Source organism: Oncorhynchus mykiss, chromosome 2 (assembly GCF_013265735.2).
Source record: "Oncorhynchus mykiss isolate Arlee chromosome 2, USDA_OmykA_1.1, whole genome shotgun sequence".
Taxonomy (NCBI): Eukaryota; Metazoa; Chordata; class Actinopteri; order Salmoniformes; family Salmonidae; genus Oncorhynchus; species Oncorhynchus mykiss.
The window spans coordinates 33,504,283-33,515,780 of record NC_048566.1 but is presented as its reverse complement, the minus strand read 5'-3'; positions in this window follow the sequence as shown (position 1 = coordinate 33,515,780).

Here is an 11,498-nt window from a genome sequence, read left to right as displayed (position 1 = left end):
CTGGCTCCGCCTCCCCTGAAAAGTTATGTCCTCGCTTCATTGGTCCCTTCAAGATAACCCATCGCATCAACCCTGTCATGTATTGCCTCCAGTTACCCCATCAGTATAAAATCTCCTCGTTCTTCCATGCGTCTTTAAAACCGGTCCTCTTCATCCTACAGTGTCAACCTGCAGTCAGTGCGCCCCCACTGTTGGACGTCGGAGGGGAACCTGCCTATGCCATTCAAGCCATCCTTGATTCCAAACGCCTGAGAGGTTGCATCCACTATCTAGTGGACTGGAAAGGTTATGGACCTGAAGACCAGGTTATGGGTCCAGGACATCCTCAACACAGGGATGATTCAGGCATTCCACCGTAACCGTCCGGATCGTCCCGCTCCCCGACCTCGGGGTCGACTCCCGAACAGGCCCACTGGACATCAGCCTTGACGCAGAATGTCGGGTCAGTTCACGACTTTGTCGAACCAGCCTGCCGGACCTCGCCCCACGAGGTAGGCTGCTGCCTCTGCTCCCCCGCCCGCTCCACCCTCCAGTGCTATTGGGTCGTCAGGAGCCTTCCTTGGGGGGGGGGGGGGGGGTACTGTAAGGTTCTGTGTTAATTTTCTTAGTCAACCTTGTGTTCTGTTTGCCTTCTTGAACGTAGCCCTGTCTTTCATTTTTGTTCATTGATTTCAGCTGTGTTAGTTACTCACCTGGTCTCATCAGCTCCTTATTTACTTCAGTTCATTCTGTTTGTGCCTTTGTGAGGTATTGTTTGTTTTGACTCTGCTAAGCCTTTTCCTAGCTCATTTGTGAGAACCAGTTATAGCATTCAGTCCTAGTTTTGATTTACCTACCTGTGTATGACCATTGCCTGCCTGTGACCACGATTCCTGCCTTCTGCAAAGGCGAAATAAACACCTGCCGCGCAGGTATCTACACCTTTTTCTCCCTGAGTATTCATTTACACAAGTATACACACCCCTGAGTCAAAACATGTTAGAATCACCTTTGGTAGCAATTACAGCTGTGAGTCTTTCTGGGTAAGTCTCTGGGAGCTTTGCACACCTTGATTGTTGAATATTTGCACATTATTATTTTTAAAATTCTGCAAGCGCTATCAAGTTGGTGGTTGATCATTGCTAAACAGCCATTTTCAAATCTTGACAGATTTTCAAGACGATTTAAGTCAAAACTGTAACCAGGCCACTCAAGAACATTCAATGTCGTCTTGATAAGCAGCTCCAGTGTATATTTGGCCTTGTGTTTTAGGTTATTGTAATGCTGAAAGGTGAATTTGTCAACCAGTGTCATGTATTGTCATGTTGTGTCTTGTTTCTGTCCTTTCCTTTCACCCTGTCTCCCTCTGCTGGTCGTACTAGGTTACCGTTTCTGTCCCTCTTTCCCCCAGCTGTTCCTTGTCTTCTCTGACTACCTCATTCACCCCTTTTCCCACCTGTTCCCTTTTTCCCTCTGATTAGGTCCCTATATCTCTCTCTGTTTCTGCTTCTGTCTTTGTCGGATTCTTGTTTGTGTGTCTCATGCCTGAACCAGACTATCATCGTGTTTGCTGCAACCTTGTCCTGTCCTGTCGGAATCTACCTGTCCATCTGAGCCCACGTGTGTTCATCATTAAAGAAACTCTGTTTGTTAATTCGCTTTTGGGTCCTCATTCACGCACCTGACAGAAGAATCCGACCAAGAATGGACCCAGCGACTTCGGATCCTCTCCACTCAGCCGTCGAGATCCAGGGAGCGATGCTAGGCAGACACGAGCAGGGATTGTCTGCTGCTCGACATGCCGTTGAGACCCTGGCCACCCAAGTCTCCAACCTCACAGAACAGGTTCACCATCTCCGCCTCGATCCACCGGCCACTTCCAGGGCTTTCGAATCTCCGGAGCCCAGAATCAATAACCCGCCGTGTTACTCTGGGGAGCCCACTGAATGCCGCTCGTTCCTCACCCAGTGTGATATTGTGTTTTCTCTCCAGCCCAACACTTACGCCAGGAGCACTGCTCGTGTCGCCTACGTCATATCTCTCCTTACTGGACGGGCTCGTGAGTGGGGCACGGCAATCTGGGAGGCAAGGGCTGAGTGTACTAACCAGTATCAGGACTTTAAGGAGGAGATGATACGGGTTTTTGATCGATCTGTTTTTGGGGAGGAGGCTTCCAGGGCCCTGTCTTCCCTATGCCAAGGTAATCGATCCATAACAGACTACTCTATTGAGTTTCGCACTCTTGCTGCCTCCAGTGGCTGGAACGAGCCGGCTTTGCTCGCTCGTTTTCTGGAGGGTCTCCGCGCAGAGGTAAAGGATGAGATTCTCTCCCGGGAGGTTCCTTCCAGCGTGGATTCCTTGATTGAACTCGCTATTCGCATTGAGCGACGGGTTGATCTTCGTCACCGAGCTCGTGGAAAGGAGCTCGCGTTCTCCGTTGCCCCCCTCTCCGCATCACTACCATCTTCCTCTGCCGGCTCGGGAGCTGAGCCTATGCAGCTGGGAGGTATCCGCATCTCGACTAAGGAGAGGGAACGGAGAATCACCAACCGCCTCTGTCTCTATTGCGGTTCTGCTGGTCATTTTGTCACTTCATGTCCAGTAAAAGCCAGAGCTCATCAGTAAGCGGAGGGCTACTGGTGAGCGCTACTACTCCTGTCTCTCCTTCAAGATCCTGCACTACCTTGTCGGTCCATCTACGCTGGACCGGTTCGTCAGCTTCCTGCAGTGCCTTAATAGACTCTGGGGCGGAGGGCTGTTTTATGGACGAGACCTGGGCTCGGGAACATGACATTCCTCTCAGACAGTTAAGGGAGCCCACGGCCTTGTTCGCCCTGGATGGTAGTCCTCTCCCCAGGATTCAGCGTGAGACGCTACCTTTAACCCTCACTGTTTCTGGTAATCATAGCGAAACCATTTCTTTTTTAATTTTTCGTTCACCTTTTACACCTGTTGTTTTGGGCCATCCCTGGCTAGTTTGTCATAATCCTTCCATTAATTGGTCTAGTGATTCTATCCTCTCCTGGAACGTCTCTTGTCATGTGAAATGTTTAATGTCTGCTATCCCTCCTGTTTCCTCTGTCTCCTCTTCACAGGAGGAGCCTGGTGATTTGACAGGGGTGCCGGAGGAATATCACGATCTGCGCACGGTGTTCAGTCGGTCCAGGGCCACCTCTCTTCCTCCACACCGGTCGTATGATTGTAGTATTGATCTCCTTCCGGGAACCACTCCCCCCCGGGGTAGACTATACTCTCTGTCGGCTCCCGAACGTAAGGCTCTCGAAGATTATTTGTCTGTAGCTCTTGACGCCGGTACCATAGTCCCCTCCTCCTCTCCCGCCGGAGCGGGGTTTTTTTTTTGTCAAGAAGAAGGACGGGTCTCTGCGCCCCTGCATAGATTATCGAGGGCTGAATGACATAACAGTGAAGAATCGTTATCCGCTTCCTCTTATGTCTTCAGCCTTCGAGATCCTGCAGGGAGCCAGGTTTTTCACTAAGTTGGACCTTCGTAACGCTTACCATCTCGTGCGCATCAGGGAGGGGGACGAGTGGAAGACGGCGTTTAACACTCCGTTAGGGCACTTTGAATACCGGGTTCTTCCTTTCGGCCTCGCTAACGCTCCAGCTGTCTTTCAGGCATTAGTCAATGATGTCCTGAGAGACATGCTGAACATCTTTGTTTTCGTTTACCTTGACGATATCCTGATTTTTTCACCGTCACTCCAGATTCATGTTCAGCACGTTCGACGTGTCCTCCAGCGCCTTTTAGAGAATTGTCTTTTTGTGAAGGCTGAGAAGTGCACTTTTCATGCCTCCTCCGTCACATTTCTCGGTTCTGTTATTTCCGCTGAAGGCATTAAGATGGATCCCGCTAAGGTCCAAGCTGTCATTGATTGGCCCGTCCCTAAGTCACGCGTCGAGCTGCAGCGCTTTCTCGGCTTCGCAAACTTCTATCGTCGTTTCATCCGTAATTTCGGTCAGGTGGCAGCTCCTCTCACAGCCCTTACTTCTGTCAAGACGTGCTTTAAGTGGTCCGTTTCCGCCCAGGGAGCTTTTGATCTCCTCAAGAATCGTTTTACATCCGCTCCTATCCTTGTTACACCTGACGTCTCTAGACAGTTCGTTGTCGAGGTTGACGCGTCAGAGGTGGGCGTGGGAGCCATTCTTTCTCAGCGCTCCCTCTCTGACGACAAGGTCCACCCATGCGCGTATTTTTCTCATCGCCTGTCGCCGTCGGAACGTAACTATGATGTGGGAAACCGCGAACTGCTCGCCATCCGGTTAGCCCTAGGCGAATGGCGACAGTGGTTGGAGGGGGCGACCGTTCCTTTTGTCGTTTGGACTGACCATAGGAACCTTGAGTACATCCGTTCTGCCAAACGACTTAATGCGCGTCAGGCGCGTTGGGCGCTGTTTTTCGCTCGTTTCGAGTTCGTGATTTCTTATCGTCCGGGCTCTAAGAACACCAAGCCTGATGCTTTATCTCGTCTCTTCAGTTCTTCAGTAGCCTCCACTGACCCCGAGGGGATTCTCCCTGAGGGGCGTGTTGTCGGGTTGACTGTCTGGGGAATTGAGAGGCAGGTAAAGCAAGCGCTCACTCACACTCCGTCGCCGCGCGCTTGTCCTAGGAACCTTCTTTTCGTTCCCGTTCCTACTCGTCTGGCCGTTCTTCAGTGGGCTCACTCTGCCAAGTTAGCCGGCCACCCTGGCGTTCGGGGTACGCTTGCTTCCATTCGCCAGCGTTTTTGGTGGCCCACCCGGGAGCATGACACGCGTCGTTTCGTGGCTGCTTGTTCGGTCTGCGCGCAGACTAAGTCCGGTAACTCCCCTCCTGCCGGCCGTCTCAGGCCGCTTCCCATTCCCTCTCGACCGTGGTCTCACATCGCCTTAGATTTTGTCACCGGACTGCCTTCGTCAGCGGGGAAGACTGTTATTCTTACGGTTGTCGATAGGTTCTCTAAGGCGGCTCATTTCATTCCCCTTGCTAAACTTCCTTCTGCTAAAGAGACGGCACAAATCATCATCGAGAATGTTTTCAGAATTCATGGCCTTCCGTCAGACGTCGTTTCGGACAGAGGTCCGCAATTCACGTCTCAATTTTGGAGGGAGTTTTGCCGTTTGATTGGGGCTTCCGTCAGTCTCTCTTCCGGCTTTCACCCCCAGTCTAACGGTCAAGCAGAACGGGCCAATCAGACTATTGGTCGCATCTTACGCAGCCTTTCCTTTCGAAACCCTGCGTCTTGGTCAGAACAGCTCCCCTGGGCAGAATACGCCCACAACTCGCTTCCTTCGTCTGCGACCGGGCTATCTCCTTTTCAGAGTAGCCTCGGGTACCAGCCTCCGCTGTTCTCATCTCAGTTCGCCGAGTCCAGCGTCCCCTCCGCTCAGGCTTTTGTCCAACGTTGCGAGCGCACCTGGAAGAGGGTCAGGTCTGCACTTTGCCGTTATAGGACGCAGACTGTGAGGGCTGCTAATAAGCGTAGAACTAAGAGTCCTAGATATTGTCGCGGTCAGAGAGTTTGGCTCTCCACTCAGAACCTTCCCCTTAAGACGGCTTCTCGCAAGTTGACCCCGCGGTTCATTGGTCCGTTCCGTATTTCTCGGGTCATTAATCCTGTCGCAGTTCGACTTCTTCTTCCGCGATACCTTCGTCGCGTCCACCCGGTCTTCCATGTCTCCTGCATCAAGCCCGTTCTTCGCGCCCCCGCTCGTCTTCCCCCCCCCCCCCCATCCTTGTCGAGGGCGCACCCATCTACAGGGTCCGTAGGATTTTGGACATGCGTCCTCGGGGCCGTGGTCACCAGTACCTCGTAGATTGGGAGGGGTACGGTCCTGAGGAGAGGAGTTGGGTTCCCTCTCGGGACGTGCTGGACCGTGCGCTGATCGAGGATTTCCTCCGTTGCCGCCAGGTTTCCTCCTCGAGTGCGCCAGGAGGCGCTCGGTGAGTGGGGGGGTACTGTCATGTATTGTCATGTTGTGTCTTGTTTCTGTCCTTTCCTTTCACCCTGTCTCCCTCTGCTGGTCGTACTAGGTTACCGTTTCTGTCCCTCTTTCCCCCAGCTGTTCCTTGTCTTCTCTGACTACCTCATTCACCCCTTTTCCCACCTGTTCCCTTTTTCCCTCTGATTAGGTCCCTATATCTCTCTCTGTTTCTGCTTCTGTCTTTGTCGGATTCTTGTTTGTGTGTCTCATGCCTGAACCAGACTATCATCGTGTTTGCTGCAACCTTGTCCTGTCCTGTCGGAATCTACCTGTCCATCTGAGCCCACGTGTGTTCATCATTAAAGAAACTCTGTTTGTTAATTCGCTTTTGGGTCCTCATTCACGCACCTGACAAACCAGTGTATACACAATGTTGAAATGAGCAGTTCATACTTTAAAACCCACAAATGTCGCTGAGTTAAAGCAGTTCTGCATGCAAGAGTGGGCCAAAAATCCTCCACAGCCATGTGAGAGACTGATCAACAACTACAGGAAGTATTTGGTTACAGTCTTTGCAGCTAAAGGTGGCACAACCAGTTGAGTGTAAGGGGGCAATTACTTTTCACACAGGGACATGGGGTGTTGCATAACTTTGGTTATGAAATAAGTATGAGTCATGACTAGAATACAGTATGTAAACATTAAAGTGACCCATGTTCATTGATTCTATATACATAAGGCTCTTAAGGTGCAGGGTAGAGTACCTGGTGGTAGCTGGCTAGTGACAGTGTCTACGAAGACAGTCATTTAGTTCAGTAACCTTCGCTTCCTTGGGTACAGGAACAATGGTGGACATCTTGAAGCAAGCGGGGATAACAGAATGGGATAGGGAGCGATTAAATACAGTGCCTTGCGAAAGTATTCGGCACCCTTGAACTTTGCGACCTTTTCCCACATTTCAGGCTTCAAACATAAAGATATAAAACTGTATTTTTTTGTGAAGAATCAACAACAAGTGGGACACAATCATGAAGTGGAACGACATTTATTGGATATTTCAAACTTTTTTAACAAATCAAAAACTGAAAAATTGGGCGTGCAAAATTATTCAGCCCCCTTAAGTTAATACTTTGTAGCGTCACCTTTTGCTGCGATTACAGCTGTAAGTCGCTTGGGGTATGTCTCTATCAGTTTTGCACATCGAGAGACTGACATTTTTTCCCATTCCTCCTTGCAAAACAGCTCGAGCTCAGTGAGGTTGGATGGAGAGCATTTGTGAATAGCAGTTTTCAGTTCTTTCCACAGATTCTCGATTGGATTCAGGTCTGGACTTTGACTTGGCCATTCTAACACCTGGATATGTTTATTTTTGAACCATTCCATTGTAGATTTTGCTTTATGTTTTGGATCATTGTCTTGTTGGAAGACAAATCTCCGTCCCAGTCTCAGGTCTTTTGCAGACTCCATCAGGTTTTCTTCCAGAATGGTCCTGTATTTGGCTCCATCCATCTTCCCATCAATTTTAACCATCTTCCCTGTCCCTGCTGAAGAAAAGCAGGCCCAAACCATGATGCTGCCACCACCATGTTTGACAGTGGGGATGGTGTGTTCAGCTGTGTTGCTTTTACGCCAAACATAACGTTTTGCATTGTTGCCAAAAAGTTCAATTTTGGTTTCATCTGACCAGAGCACCTTCTTCCACATGTTTGGTGTGTCTCCCAGGTGGCTTGTGGCAAACTTTAAAAAACACTTTTTATGGATATCTTTAAGAAATGGCTTTCTTCTTGCCACTCTTCCATAAAGGCCAGATTTGTGCAATATACGACTGATTGTTGTCCTATGGACAGAGTCTCCCACCTCAGCTGTAGATCTCTGCAGTTCATCCAGAGTGATCATGGGCCTCTTGGCTGCATCTCTGATCAGTCTTCTCCTTGTATGAGCTGAAAGTTTAGAGGGACGGCCAGGTCTTGGTAGATTTGCAGTGGTCTGATACTCCTTCCATTTCAATATTATCGCTTGCACAGTGCTCCTTGGGATGTTTAAAGCTTGGGAAATCTTTTTGTATCCAAATCCGGCTTTAAACTTCTTCACAACAGTATCTCGGACCTGCCTGGTGTGTTCCTTGTTCTTCATGATGCTCTCTGCGCTTTTAACGGACCTCTGAGACTATCACAGTGCAGGTGCATTTATACAGAGACTTGATTACACACAGGTGGATTGTATTTATCATCATTAGTCATTTAGGTCAACATTGGATCATTCAGAGATCCTCACTGAACTTCTGGAGAGAGTTTGCTGCACTGAAAGTAAAGGGGCTGAATAATTTTGCACGCCCAATTTTTCAGTTTTTGATTTGTTAAAAAAGTTTGAAATATCCAATAAATGTCGTTCCACTTCATGATTGTGTCCCACTTGTTGTTGATTCTTCACAAAAAAATACAGTTTTATATCTTTATGTTTGAAGCCTGAAATGTGGCAAAAGGTCGCAAAGTTCAAGGGGGCCGAATACTTTCGCAAGGCACTGTATGTCCGTAAAAACTCCAGCCAGCTGGTCTGCACATGCTCAGAGGACGCGGCTTGGGATGCCATCTGCGCTGGCAGCCTTGCCAGGGTTGACACCCTTGAATGTCTTACTCGTGTCAGCCACAGAGATTGGGAGCACAGTCCTCATGAGCGGCTGGGGCCCACATCGATGGCTCCGTGTTGTTTTTCTTTGTCCGGGATTGAGGCATCGATGTCTGCGACGTACCCCAAAGTCTGTTCAAGAACGTTGAACATTTTGGGGAAACATGTCGTTCAGTACAAACCGTCACGCAACGTAGCGAATGTAACTTAACACACCCTTGTAGAGTAGCCTAAAGTCAAATGAAGTTTATGCAACAATCTTACGCAAAGGGACTGTTAGGTCTTCTGGAATCTACAATAAGTGTGGCGATGTCCACACTCAGAAGCGTATAGGCTAAAGTGTATGCTACACTTTTTTATTTTATTTTTGTATGCTACATTTATGAACAAGGTATGCATCTAGTGTATGAGGCCTGTGGTAGCAGAATCAAAATCCTTTAGGTAATATTGATAAATAAGATGTTTTATTAATTTTCATAAGTATGCTTATGTGGAAAAAGTTACTTGGGCCCAGAGAGGGGAGAGGTCAGGTTAGTCTTATCTGTAAATGTGTCTGTAACTATTCCTAAACCATGTGAAGGGATGGTGTGATTAATGGGGAACCAGTTAGTTGGCTCCACAATGTCTTTGGTTCCAGTCACTTCTCTCTGTAAGCTTGTCCAGGAGGGGTTGTATTTTTTTTATGGGAGTATCTAGAAATTGACAATTGATATATACCATTGGATGAGGTAATGTCTTGGTACTATGTTGTACCAAGAACGAGATAAGAGCTTCGGTTTAGGAGACCAAACTGAACGATAATTTATAGCTAATGCTATAAATTATGGGATACTCTTTTTTCTGGTAAAAGATCTGTTATTCGTTATGTGAGTTTTGATGGGTGTGTCTTGGCTATAAATGATACTAAGGACTGTTTTGTAAGCACTCTCAGATAATTCATTTATAGACACTGAATTGATCTGAGAGTCACAGGGCTATGGTGAAGCTCATATAATTAAAGATGGACTTTATGATAACTCTGACTTGTGTGTGGTTTGCTCTCTCATGATTTGGTAATACAGAAAATTTCAATGACAGGCCACTTTAAAACGAATGCAATCACTGCTTACCTGGTGCGTCGGATCATGAAAAACACACCCTAGCACACTACATTATCAAATTACAGAGCCATAGCCAACCAGCAAAGTGGCCTAATTTAATTCCTAGCACTTAAACCTAAGCGAAAAAAGAGATAGCTCATTTAGCTACAAAACAAGAAGCTCCAGCCGATTCAAACTCTCAAAGAACAGCATTAAGGAACATCACTTACCTTTCTCTGTTGAAATAGATGTGATGATGGCATGCAAACTGGATCATGTGGTCCTTCGGTGATTGCCTTGTCTATCAATCAAAAACCAACGAGAAATGTTTATTTGTAGCCTAATTCTTTTTTTCTCCAAAACATAAACCCAGAATATTCAGTATTCATCTAAATCACTCCTAATCACAGCTCCTGGTCAGTCCAGTCCAAGCTCTTCCCTGTTCTGACACCCCAAATGTGGAACCAGCATCCACCTGAAGCTACGACAGCAGAGTCTTCCCGAAAACATCTGAAACCGTACCTCTTCAAAGAGTATCTTAAATAATACCAAAGCCCCCCCCCCCCCCAAAAAAATGCAGCAATATCAAATATTTTACTGAGTTACAGTTCAGATCAGGAAATGAATCAGTTGAAATAAATTAATTAAGCCCTAATCTATGGATTTCACATGACTGGGAATACAGATCTGTTGTACAGATCTGTTGGTCACAAATACCTTAAAAATAAGGTAGGGGCGTGGATCAGAAAAACAGTCAGTATCTGGTATGACCACCATTTGCCTCATGCAGTGCGACACATCTTCGCATAGAGTTGATCAAGCTGTTAATTGTGGCCTGTGGTCCCACTCCTCTTCAATGGCTGTGCGAAGTTGCCGGATATTGGTGGGAACACATTGATCTAGAGCATCCAGAACATGCTCAATGGGGGACATGTCTGGTGAGTATGCAGGTAACAGGAAGTGTGTACAGATCCTTGCGACATCGGGCTGTACTTTATCATGCTGAAACATGAGGTGATGGCGGCGATTAAACGGCACGATATTTGGCCTCAGGATCTTGTCACGGTATCTCTGTGCATTCAAATTGCCATAGATAAAATGCAATTGTGTTCGTTGTCTGTAGCTTATGTCTGCCCATACCATAACCCCACCTCCACCATGGGGCACTCTGTTCACAACGTTGACATCAGACAACTGCTAGCCCACACGACGTCATACACATGCTCTGCGGTTGTGAGGCCGGTTGGATGTACTGACAAATTCTCTAAAACAATGTTGGAGGCAGCTTATGGTAGAGAAATTAACAATAAATTATCTGACAACAGCTTTGGTGGACATTCCTGCTGTCAACATGCCAATTGCTTCTCCCTCAAAACTTGAGACATCTGTGACATTGTGTTGTGTGACAAAACTGCACATTTTAGAGTGGCCTTTTATTGTCCCCAGCACAAGGTGCACCTGTGTAGTGATTATGCAGTTTAACCAGCTTCTTGCTATGCCACTCCTGTCAGGTGGATGGATTATTTTAACAAAGGAGAAATGCTCACTAACAGGGATGTAAACAAATTTGTGCACAACTTTTGAGAGAAATAACCTTTTTTTGCGCATATTTTATATCAGCTCATGAAACATGGGACCAACACTTTGCATGTTGCATTTATATTTTAGTTCCTTTTGTGAACTAACACTTAACTATTTTCCCTCTTACTAACTCAGACTTTTCTGATAGCTACTTTATTGAGGAAAAATGTACTTATTATGACTGTGATATATGGTTGTCCAACCTAGCTATCTTAATACAGCAGTGGGCTAAATCTGGGTCACACAGTGTTTCTTGTTAGTTTTAAACAAATCTACTTTAAACAAAACAAAAGTATACACCTCACACACATG